At 41.6% G+C, this 9,612-nt stretch overlaps 1 long non-coding RNA gene across 1 annotated transcript in view; it reads right to left on the reverse strand.

The window, feature by feature from the left end:
* LOC129519124 (uncharacterized) overlaps positions 1-9,612 on the reverse strand; it is a 64,976-nt gene that overhangs the window by 674 nt on the left and 54,690 nt on the right. The window contains exon 5 of the long non-coding RNA XR_008666351.1: positions 1,907-2,060. This is a non-coding gene — a long non-coding RNA (uncharacterized LOC129519124). The remainder of the gene's footprint in view (positions 1-1,906; positions 2,061-9,612) is intronic.

Here is a 9,612-nt window from a genome sequence, read left to right on the forward strand (position 1 = left end):
AGAAGCTGCATAGTTTTCACCCAATATAATTGTGTATTTAGAGAATCCAGAAAAACTCTACCAAGAACTATTTGAAATAATTACTTTGGTAAGGTAAGTGATTGTAGTTAAATATACAAAAATAAAGTCATCACAATCCCTTATAAGAATGAGGCAGAGTCAAGAGAAGGAGATGTGGTAATGAAGACAGAGGTAGGAATGCGCTAAGGTGCCAAGAGCCAAGGAATGCAGGTGGCCTCTAAAGCAAGAAAAGACAAGGAAATGGATTCTCTCTTAGACTCTCCAGAAGGAGCATAGCCCTGATAGCTGAAGCCCTTGAATTTATTATTTCTTTTTTTCTTAAGATTTTATTTATTTATTAGAGAGAGAGAGAGAGAGAGAGAGAAAGTATTAGCATGGGGAAGTGCAGAGGGAAAAGCAGACTCCCTGCTGAGCAATCCCAGGACCCTGGGATCATGACCTAAGCCAAAGGTAGATATTTAACCTACTGAGCCACCCAAGCACCCTAATTTTGTGATTTCTGACCTCCTAAACTATAAGACAATCAATTTGTGTGGTTTTTAAGCCACTAAATTTATGGTAAGTTGTTATAGCAGCAGTAGAAAACTAATATATCATTTATACTAATGATAAAAGCTATTAAATGCCTATGAAAAAATTATTTATAGAAGGTACATGATTTGTATGAAGAACATTAAACTACTATTGAAGGGCATAATATAAGAGTTAGAAATAAATACTACATTTCTGGGTAAGAAAACCTGACACCTTAAAATGCCAATCCTTCACAAATATATATATATATATATATATACTTGTCAGTTAATATATAACTTTAAGTAAGTTGCAATCAGAATTTCAAGAGAGCTTGTTAGGGGAAAGACAAGGGGAATAAGTGGCTAAAATTGTTCTAAATTTCAAATGTAAAAAACAAGAATCTGAGAATAGTCAGAAAAATAATGAAAAAGTAGAGTGGTAGGATTTACCTTACCAGATGGTAAAATTTATAATAAAGTGATTGAAATAAAAATAGTACCATATACTACATCAAAAGAGAAATGAGGTTTTGATATTGTACCATAATTTTATAAGATGCTAACTTTGAGAGGAGCTGGGTGAACAGAACGTGGGACTCTGTACTATTTTCACATCTAACAGTAAGTAATGACTTTCAAATAAAAACTTCTATTTTAAGATAATACAAATAGGGACACTTGGGTAGCTCAGTCAGTTAAGCATCCAACTCTTGATTTTGGCTCAGGTCCTGATCTCAAGGTCATGGGATACAGTCCTACATCAAGCTCCAAGCTAGAGATTGCTTGAGATTCTCTCTCTCTTCCTCTCCCTCTGCCCCTCCCCCCTCTGCTGGCAGGCATTCTCTCATGCTCTCTCTTTAAAGAAAACAAAAATCACAAATAATAACCTGGGAAGGGAATGGAATCTTTGTGAAACATGTGGGTAAAGATTAACAATTACTAATACTCAAAGAGCTCCTACCAGTTGACAAGAAAAAGACAACTGAATGGGAAAATGAATAGGGAATTGACAGAAGGAAAGAGGCAAGTTGTCAGTAAGCATATGGTAAGATGCTCAGTGTCTATACAAGTCAAGGAAATGCAAATTAAATCAATACAGCCTTTTTATACTCAGTTTATTTGCCAAAATCTACCATTGAAAGTGTGGTACTGTCCAGGTTTGCCTGACAATGTTGAGAAATAGGAATTGCTACAACCTGTTAAAAAGTAATCTGGATACATTTATTAAGATTAAAAATGCAGGGGCACCTGGCTGGTTCAGTCAGTAGAGTGAGCAACTCTTGATCTCAGGGGTTGTGAGTTCCAGTTCCGTGTTGAATGTAGAGACTACTCAAAAGAAAAAAATCTTTAAAAAAATATTGAAGGGTCACCTGGGTGGCTCAGTCGTTAAGTGGCTGACTCTTGATTTTGACTCAGGTCTTGACCTGAGGGTCTTGAGATCAAGTCCCACATCAGGCTCCATGCTGGGTGTGGAGGCTGCTTGAGATTCTCTCTCTCCTTCTCCCTCTGCCCATCTTCCCCACTCTAAAAAAAATAAATAAAAAATGCAAACATCCATTGATATAGATATCCTGTATTTGGGAATCTATTGTTGAAGTGAACCTCAGTATACTCAGATTCATCCTCAAGGAGTCATTACCACAATATTTTTGTAACCGCTAAAAAACAGACAACTTGAATGTGCATCAATAAGAGAATAGTAGAATAAATAAACAGGTTCAATCTAACTTATCTAGAAAAATGTCCCTATACTGTGAAGGGGAAAGAAGCAATTTCCAGAGTCATGATAATAGTACCATCTTTATACCATTTTTGTAATCCACACCAGATCAAATAAGCAAACCAACCAAATCTGCATAAGACTCGATCACTAAGCCACAGCTACCTCCAGTATACAGAGGGCAGAAATCATGATCCTTTTTTAACTTTTTAAAAAAGATTTTATTTATTCATTTAGAGAAGGAGAGTATATGTGTTGGTGCCTGAGTGGGGGGAGAAGCAGAGGGAGGCGAGGAGAAAGAATTTCCAGCAGATTTTCTGTTGAGCACAGAGCCAGATAAGGGGCTCAGTCCCATGACCCTGAGATCATGACCTAAGCTGAAACCAAGAGTCAGGCACTTAACTGACTGAGCCACTCAGACGTCCCATTTTTTAAATTTTTCTGTAATTTTTTGAACTCTTTAAAATAAACATGTATTATTTTAATTCTTAAAAATCTAATAAGGGGCACCTGGGTGGCTCAGTCTGTTGGGTGACCAACTCTTGATCTCAGTTCAGGTCTTGATCTCAAGATTGTGAGTTCAAGTCCCCATTAGGCTCCAATCTGGGCGTGGAGTCAACTTAAAAAAAAAAAAATGAAATAAACATTCTTGATGTCTCCCAATTGCCTGCAGAGGGCAAACTCCTCAATGTCACATGTAAGGCCCCCATGGTCTAGCCCCTGCCTCTTCTATGATCTCATCTCTTTTCGTATTCTTCCCATAGTCAATGTTTCACCATACCAATCTGCAGTGTACTAACTCCTTATGGTTGCCTAAACATGGCACATGTAACTTCTCTCCCAAACCTCACATACTCCTCCTGAAAAGTGACTATTTCTCTTTTCCACCTAGTAAACTCCTACTCATTCTTTAAGACCCAGCTTAAATGACCTCACCCCCATCCTATCTGTACCTCAGTGGCAATATTTGGACTCTGTTGCAATCGTCTGAGTGTATATGTGTGTCATATCTGTGATGTCACCCTTCGTTGTGCTTGGTTGGCATACAGAAAGTTTTTAATGCTGAATGAATTAAAAACTAATCGAAGTGATGTTTTACAACTTCTGTGGTTTTTGACTTGATGATAAGCATCGTTCTGGCTGCATTCTGATGGTTTATGCTTTTGATGCGCCAAGATGGGTACAATACTTTATAACTAGGCTAATACAGTTTGATCAAATATTCTGTCAAAGGCTGAGACACCTGCAATCATAGTTTTCTAAGAGCTATAATTCATTTTTAGCTTGGGCTCAATTCCTGAATAGGGAATAAAATGTGAATGAGAGAATGCAGTTGGGCTGCTGTGAAAGTTCAATCAGTAATCCACTTCCTTTTCTCTCCCCCAGAAGCTGTGTCGTTTCAGTCCTGGGCCTGTATGGGCTCAGCCCCATCAAAGCTCTTCTCTTGCTCTGCTCTGAGTTGCACAAAGGCTGACTCTGAAAGCCTGCTTCTCTAGGCTCTAGTCCCCACTGACTGCCAGCTGAGCTCAGCTGATCGACAACAAGCCCTGGTGGGAAGATTGGAGGTAGGAGTTAGAGGGGAGAAGTCAGGGTATTTGTCTCCCTCTCTGCTTCAATCAACTGCCTTTCTTGCATCTCCTCTGTGCCTCTCTGCCTGTATGGGACACCCCTGCCCTTATGCCTTTTCTTTTGGGTGCTCTGGTTACAGGAGGCTGCAGTTTTTACATTGCCTCCTCCCTTTGTCTTCACAGCCTAAGACAGTAGTGGCTCCCTGCTGCTGCTAATCTCTGGGTTACTTGGAGTGCCAGTTGGCTTTTGTTGTGAAACAAACTATCCCAAATGTAATGATTTAAAACAACCACCATTTATGTGTAGCTCACAATTCATGAGGTAGCAATTTAGACTGGGATCAGCTGGGCAATTCCGCTGGTCTTGGCCAAGCATGCTCAAGCATCTACAGTCAGCTGCCAAGTCAGCAGGGGGCTCTACGCTGGCAGCTGGCTGGCTATCATCTGGGTTGGTGGTGGGTTCATGTGTCTCTCAGCATCCAACAGTCTAGCTCAGGCATATTCGGATGGCAGCTGGTTCCAAGAAAGAGTAGGGAAATAGGAAACGCCTCTTGCGTCTCAAGTTTGGAACTTGTGCAATATTACTTCCTCCCAAAGTCAGGATCTGCCCAGATTCAAGGGGTAAAGAAAGAGACTCCAATTCTTGATGCAAGAGTAAAATGTGCAGCCACACCTTACCATGTTCTCTCCAACATTTGTATAACCAAGTCCTGATATAAATTTCCTCTGTATTAAGTACTGGAAGTCATTACTGTTTCCCTAGTTAGACCCTGTGTGTATGTTTGAATGTGTTTGGGAGATAGGGGTTAAGGAAAACAGGAAATGTCTGTTTCTAACAGGGTCCCTTTGGATTCATATTTTTCTAAATGTCACTTGCCCGGGCTTTTTTTTTTTTTTTTAGAATATGACAATAGGCATGATGCTAAGTACTATATGCCATGCGAGGCAGAGCAGTGCACAAGACATGGTGCCTGCCTTACATGACTTAACATGGAGTGCATGAAGAGCCCACACAGTGGCATGTAGGGTTTGGTTTAGGAGAAGGTAGACCACTGTGATGGTAACTCGGTTCACAACCTAGTGCAGGAGATAAAAAAAAAAACTTTGGTAATGAGGTTTTTTGGTCTATCTCTATAACCTAGAAAGAAAGTTCCATGAAACCTCAGTCACTCATCACTGTCACTGTGTCTCCTCTGTGTCTCCTCTTAACAAAAGACCAGCACATGGTAACTGGTAGATAAATATTTACTGAGTGTAGGAGTGAAAGGTCTTTACACAATACTAACAGAGTGCTGATGAGAAAGAAGGTAATTCTGAGACCAGGGGAAAGCTTCATGAGAACAGATGATTTCTAAAATTTAGACTGAGAATGAGTTGTTAAATTTCGGCCACAGAGAAGGGGACTGGAAGGAAAACCAAAAGGCTAACATGAGCAATGTCAGGAGTGTTGGGGTGCGCTAACTTCCTGGAGAGGAGACAGCTGCTGTAGGGGTCATCCTGGTATGAGCATCACCCCCACGCATACCCTCAAGGCTCATCAGTGCTGTTGCTCTGAGTCCATCGCACTGAGTGTTCTGAAGTAATTTGAGGCCTGAACTACTCAGATTTGGCAAAGGATAACTGCACTGACTTTCAGGCTTCTGTAAAAAGTCCCCCTCAGTATAGCTGGGGGCAGCTCTACGTAGATGGGTACATTGTGAGTTTGGACACACTCTTCCTTGTAGTTTGGGTGTTTTTGAATGCGTGCCCAGAGGCTGCTGCAATAAATCTCTTTTTAGAATCTAGGCAAGCACACAGGGATGGGGGAAAGCCAGAGGCAGTGGAAATGCCTAGGGAAGGGGGGGTGGCAGTTTGGTTGACAGAGGACATCTGGACCAGTAGAAGAGGGATCCTGGCAAGAGTCAGAGCTTTTAGCTCAAAGACCTTCACTCAGCCTGCTTCTCCAGCAGAGAAATAAATCAAATCTTTTTCTTTCTTTCTTTCTTTCTTTCTTTCTTTCTTTCTTTCTTTCTTTCTTTCTTTCTTTCTTTCTTTTTCTTTCTTTCACCCCAGAAAAGGCCAAGAAAAGTCCACATAGGATAGCACAACTCAGCTGGGAGACCCTCCACATAGGCTAGCACAATCCAGCCCCCTGCGGTAGACCCGGCAGGATGTGAGATCATTTAGAGGAATGGAAATGTTAGCGGTCAACAGTTTCAGTTGAAGCCAGTGCTTCAAGTTCAAGGTAATTCAGAGCTTTACGTTCTCAGCCTTGAGGCTTAAACCTTAGACTGATGTTCAACTTCTCTGCCAACTTCATGCTGCCAAACTCTATTCCTTCTTACTAGTGTCCCTAACCTACTGCCCTTTAGGTTTTCTGTAGATTAGAGATTCACAAATTGGGTGGGGTTTCTGGTCTTATGCCAAGAAACTGAAATCAGAGATTGGACTAAATGAGGCTGAAGAATGGTGCAGAGAACAGAGTGGAGTGAGCATGGCTTCACTGACCAACCTTGTTCGGAACATTGGGTGTGGTTGCTTTGGGCATTGCAGGCAGCTCCCCTGGATAGCTCTTTGTTTGTTTGTTTGCTTATTTACATGAAGTGATTTCTTTAAAAAAAAAAAAAAGAAAAAAGATTTTATTTATTCATTTGAGAGAGAGAGAGATCATGAGCAGGGAGGAAGGGTAGAGGGAGAAGCAGACTCCCCACTGAGCAGGGACCCCAATGCAGGACTTGGTCCGATGACCCTAGGATCATGACCTGAGCCAAAGGCAGACGCTTAACCAACTGAGCCACCCAGGAGCCCTACATGAGGTGATTTCTTTTTTTTTTTTAAAGATTTTTTATTTATTTATTCATAGAGACACAGAGAGAATGAGAGGCAGAGACACAGGCAGAGGTAGAAGCAGGCTCCATGCAGAGAGCCCAACATGGGACTCGATACAGGGTCTCCAGGATCACGCCCTGGGCTGCAGGCGGCACTAAACCGCTGCGCCACTGGGGCTGCCCCATGAGGTGATTTCTAAAACAGATTATCATACCTTCCTCTCAGAAGGTAGAGCTACACCACTGTGTTTACTTCATATGGTACCCAACTGATGTTCCCTTTTTTATTGTCTGCACGAAAGCAAGAATAGACAACTATGGAAAAGGAACACCACGAATAGGAAAATGACCTGGAAAAGAGAAAACCTCATTTGTGAATTTTTTTATGTGAGTAGAAGCAAGGAAGAACAGACTTTTCTGTGGTGGCAGAAAAAATAAATAAGTGGCTTAAGCTCAAGAAAATCTCCTAGGATCTCTTTATTTTCTTTAGAATAAAGAGATAAAAATTCTTAGAATACAGATAAGAGGGATGCCTGGGTGGCTCAGTGGTTGAGCAACTGCCTTCAGCTCAGGTCATGATCCTGGGGTCCCGGGATCAAGTCTGGCACCCAGCTCCCTGCGGGGAGCCTGCTTCTCCCTCTGCCTATGTCTCTGCCTCTCTCTGTGTCTCTCATGAATAAATAAATAAAATCCTAAAAAAAAAAAAACAGATAAGAGACATAAAAGGTAGTATTTGCTATCCAAAAAATATATATAATAGCTATTTCAGAATAGTTATTATATACACTATTTCAGGGAACAGAAAAGCCAGAACTGTAGCATTCAGCAATTTAGCATAGATTTTATGAGAACAGACATCAGACTCAAGAGATACCCAGGCTTGATTCTGAGCACAGGTGCTTATCATGATGTAAAGTTGGACAATTTCCTTAACCTCTCTGTTTCAGTTTTTTGGTTTTATAAAATGAGTTATAATAATAGAATAGACTTTTATAGGGTAGTTGGGAAAATCATGTGAGGTGATGTTCATAAAATAATTTGCATGAGGCTAATACATAAGAATCACTCAATAAATGTCACTGGTTAGGGGTTGAATTGTGTCCCCTCCAAAATTCATACATTAATGTCCCAATCCCTTGTATCTCAGGACATGATTATATTTGGAGATAGGGCCTTTAAAAAGGCAATTAAGAAAAAAAAAAGGCAATTAAGTTAAAATGAGACCATTGGAGTGGGCCTAAATCCAACCGAACTGGTGCTGTTATAAGAAGAGGAAGTTTGGCCACACCAACACCAGGATGCATGCAGACAGAGGAGAGGCCATGTAAGGACACAGCAAGAAGGTCACCATCTGCAAGTCAAGGAGAGAGGCCTCAAGAGAGACACCTTGACCTTGGACTTCTAGCCTCTAGAACTGTGAGAAAATAAGTCTCCAGTTTAAGTCCCTAGCCTGTTTTGTTATGGCAGCACTAGCAAACAAATACATTCTCTATTGTTATGGGTTTTTTTTTTTGTAAATGCAGATGAAAAGCTGGGGACCCCATTGGGCTGTTAGGGTTAGGGTTTTCCATACCTACAAAGTCTTCCAAACCAAATGTACGGGGGAATCCAAAGTCCACATTCCTTTTCCACCCTGTCACATTGGCCAAGGCACTGCAGAGACCCTCACTATATGACTCAAGGGGTTTCTGGTTTCAGTGCAGGGCATGTATCTCTTTAGAGATCAGCTGACAGTTGCTATGAGTCAACAGCAGGGAAGTCCCTGAGATTCGAAGACCTGCTTCCTTCCCCAGTCCCTAGCTCATTTGGGCATGCTGAGAGCATGTCCCCCAAAATAATGAGGCTCTTCCTTGATTTGCAAATCATCACACTTGCTCCTTTTGAAGGTCAGAAGGTCAGATTCCCACCAAAAGCTGCCACAGATGTGGTTTTAAAATAGTCCCTTCAGAAGCCCACAATTAAAGCCTAATTACACATCCTTGCCAATTAGTGAAGGAGTTGCCCTTTCTAGTTATGGCAAAGTCCCCAAAATTCCATAGTCTGAAAAAAAAAAAGTTGTTTGCTCTTCCCTTCTCTCCCAGCAACCCACTCTTTCTTCAATGGCAGAGACCTCAGGAACCTCTGGCATTATCTGTAACCTTTGAAAAGTTGCTTAACCTCTGATCCTGATGAATTACCTATAGGCTGGTACTAACAACACCTGTCATTTGAAGGATCAAATAAGATCACTCATTCATTCATTCAACCAATATTTATTTATTTATTTTTAAAGATTTTATTTATTTATTCATGAGAGACCCAGAGAAAGAGGCAGAGACATAGGCAGAGGGAGAAGCAGGCTCCATGCAGGGAGCCCCGATACAGGACTCGATTCCAGGACCCTGGGATCATGCCCTGAGCTGAAGGCAGAGGCTAAACCACGGAGCCACCCAGGTGCCTCACAACTGATATTTATTGAGTTACCTAGGGATCCCTGGGTGGTGCAGTGGTTTGGTGCCTGCCTTTGGCCCAGGGTGCGATCCTGGAGACCCGGGATCGAATCCCACGTCGGGCTCTCGGTGCATGGAGCCTGCTTCTCCCTCTGCCTATGTCTCTGCCTCTCTCTCTCTTACTGTGTGCCTATCATAAATAAATAAAATTTAAAAAAAAATTTATTGAGTTACCTACTCTACACTCAATTCTTTCATTCAACAAACATTTACTGAATATTTGCTTCCTAGCAGCCCCATGGGGATACAGCAATGAGTAATATCTAGGACGTCTCAGCTCCCACCAAGCTTACCTCCTGGGAGGGAGACAAAGAACAAGCAGACAGATCAGTGAGATAACTTCCGATGGTGACTTGATAAACAACAATAAATGCAGGAAGGAAATGGGAAATAACAAGGTGCAAATAAGAGGTGGTATGTCCTAGTAGGGTTCTCAGAGGTCTGAATAAGTTGGGACATGGGAGGACCTGGGGAAAGAATGTGTCACCAAAG

Source organism: Nyctereutes procyonoides, unplaced genomic scaffold (assembly GCF_905146905.1).
Source record: "Nyctereutes procyonoides isolate TBG_1078 unplaced genomic scaffold, NYPRO_anot_genome, whole genome shotgun sequence".
NCBI classification, from domain to species: Eukaryota; Metazoa; Chordata; class Mammalia; order Carnivora; family Canidae; genus Nyctereutes; species Nyctereutes procyonoides.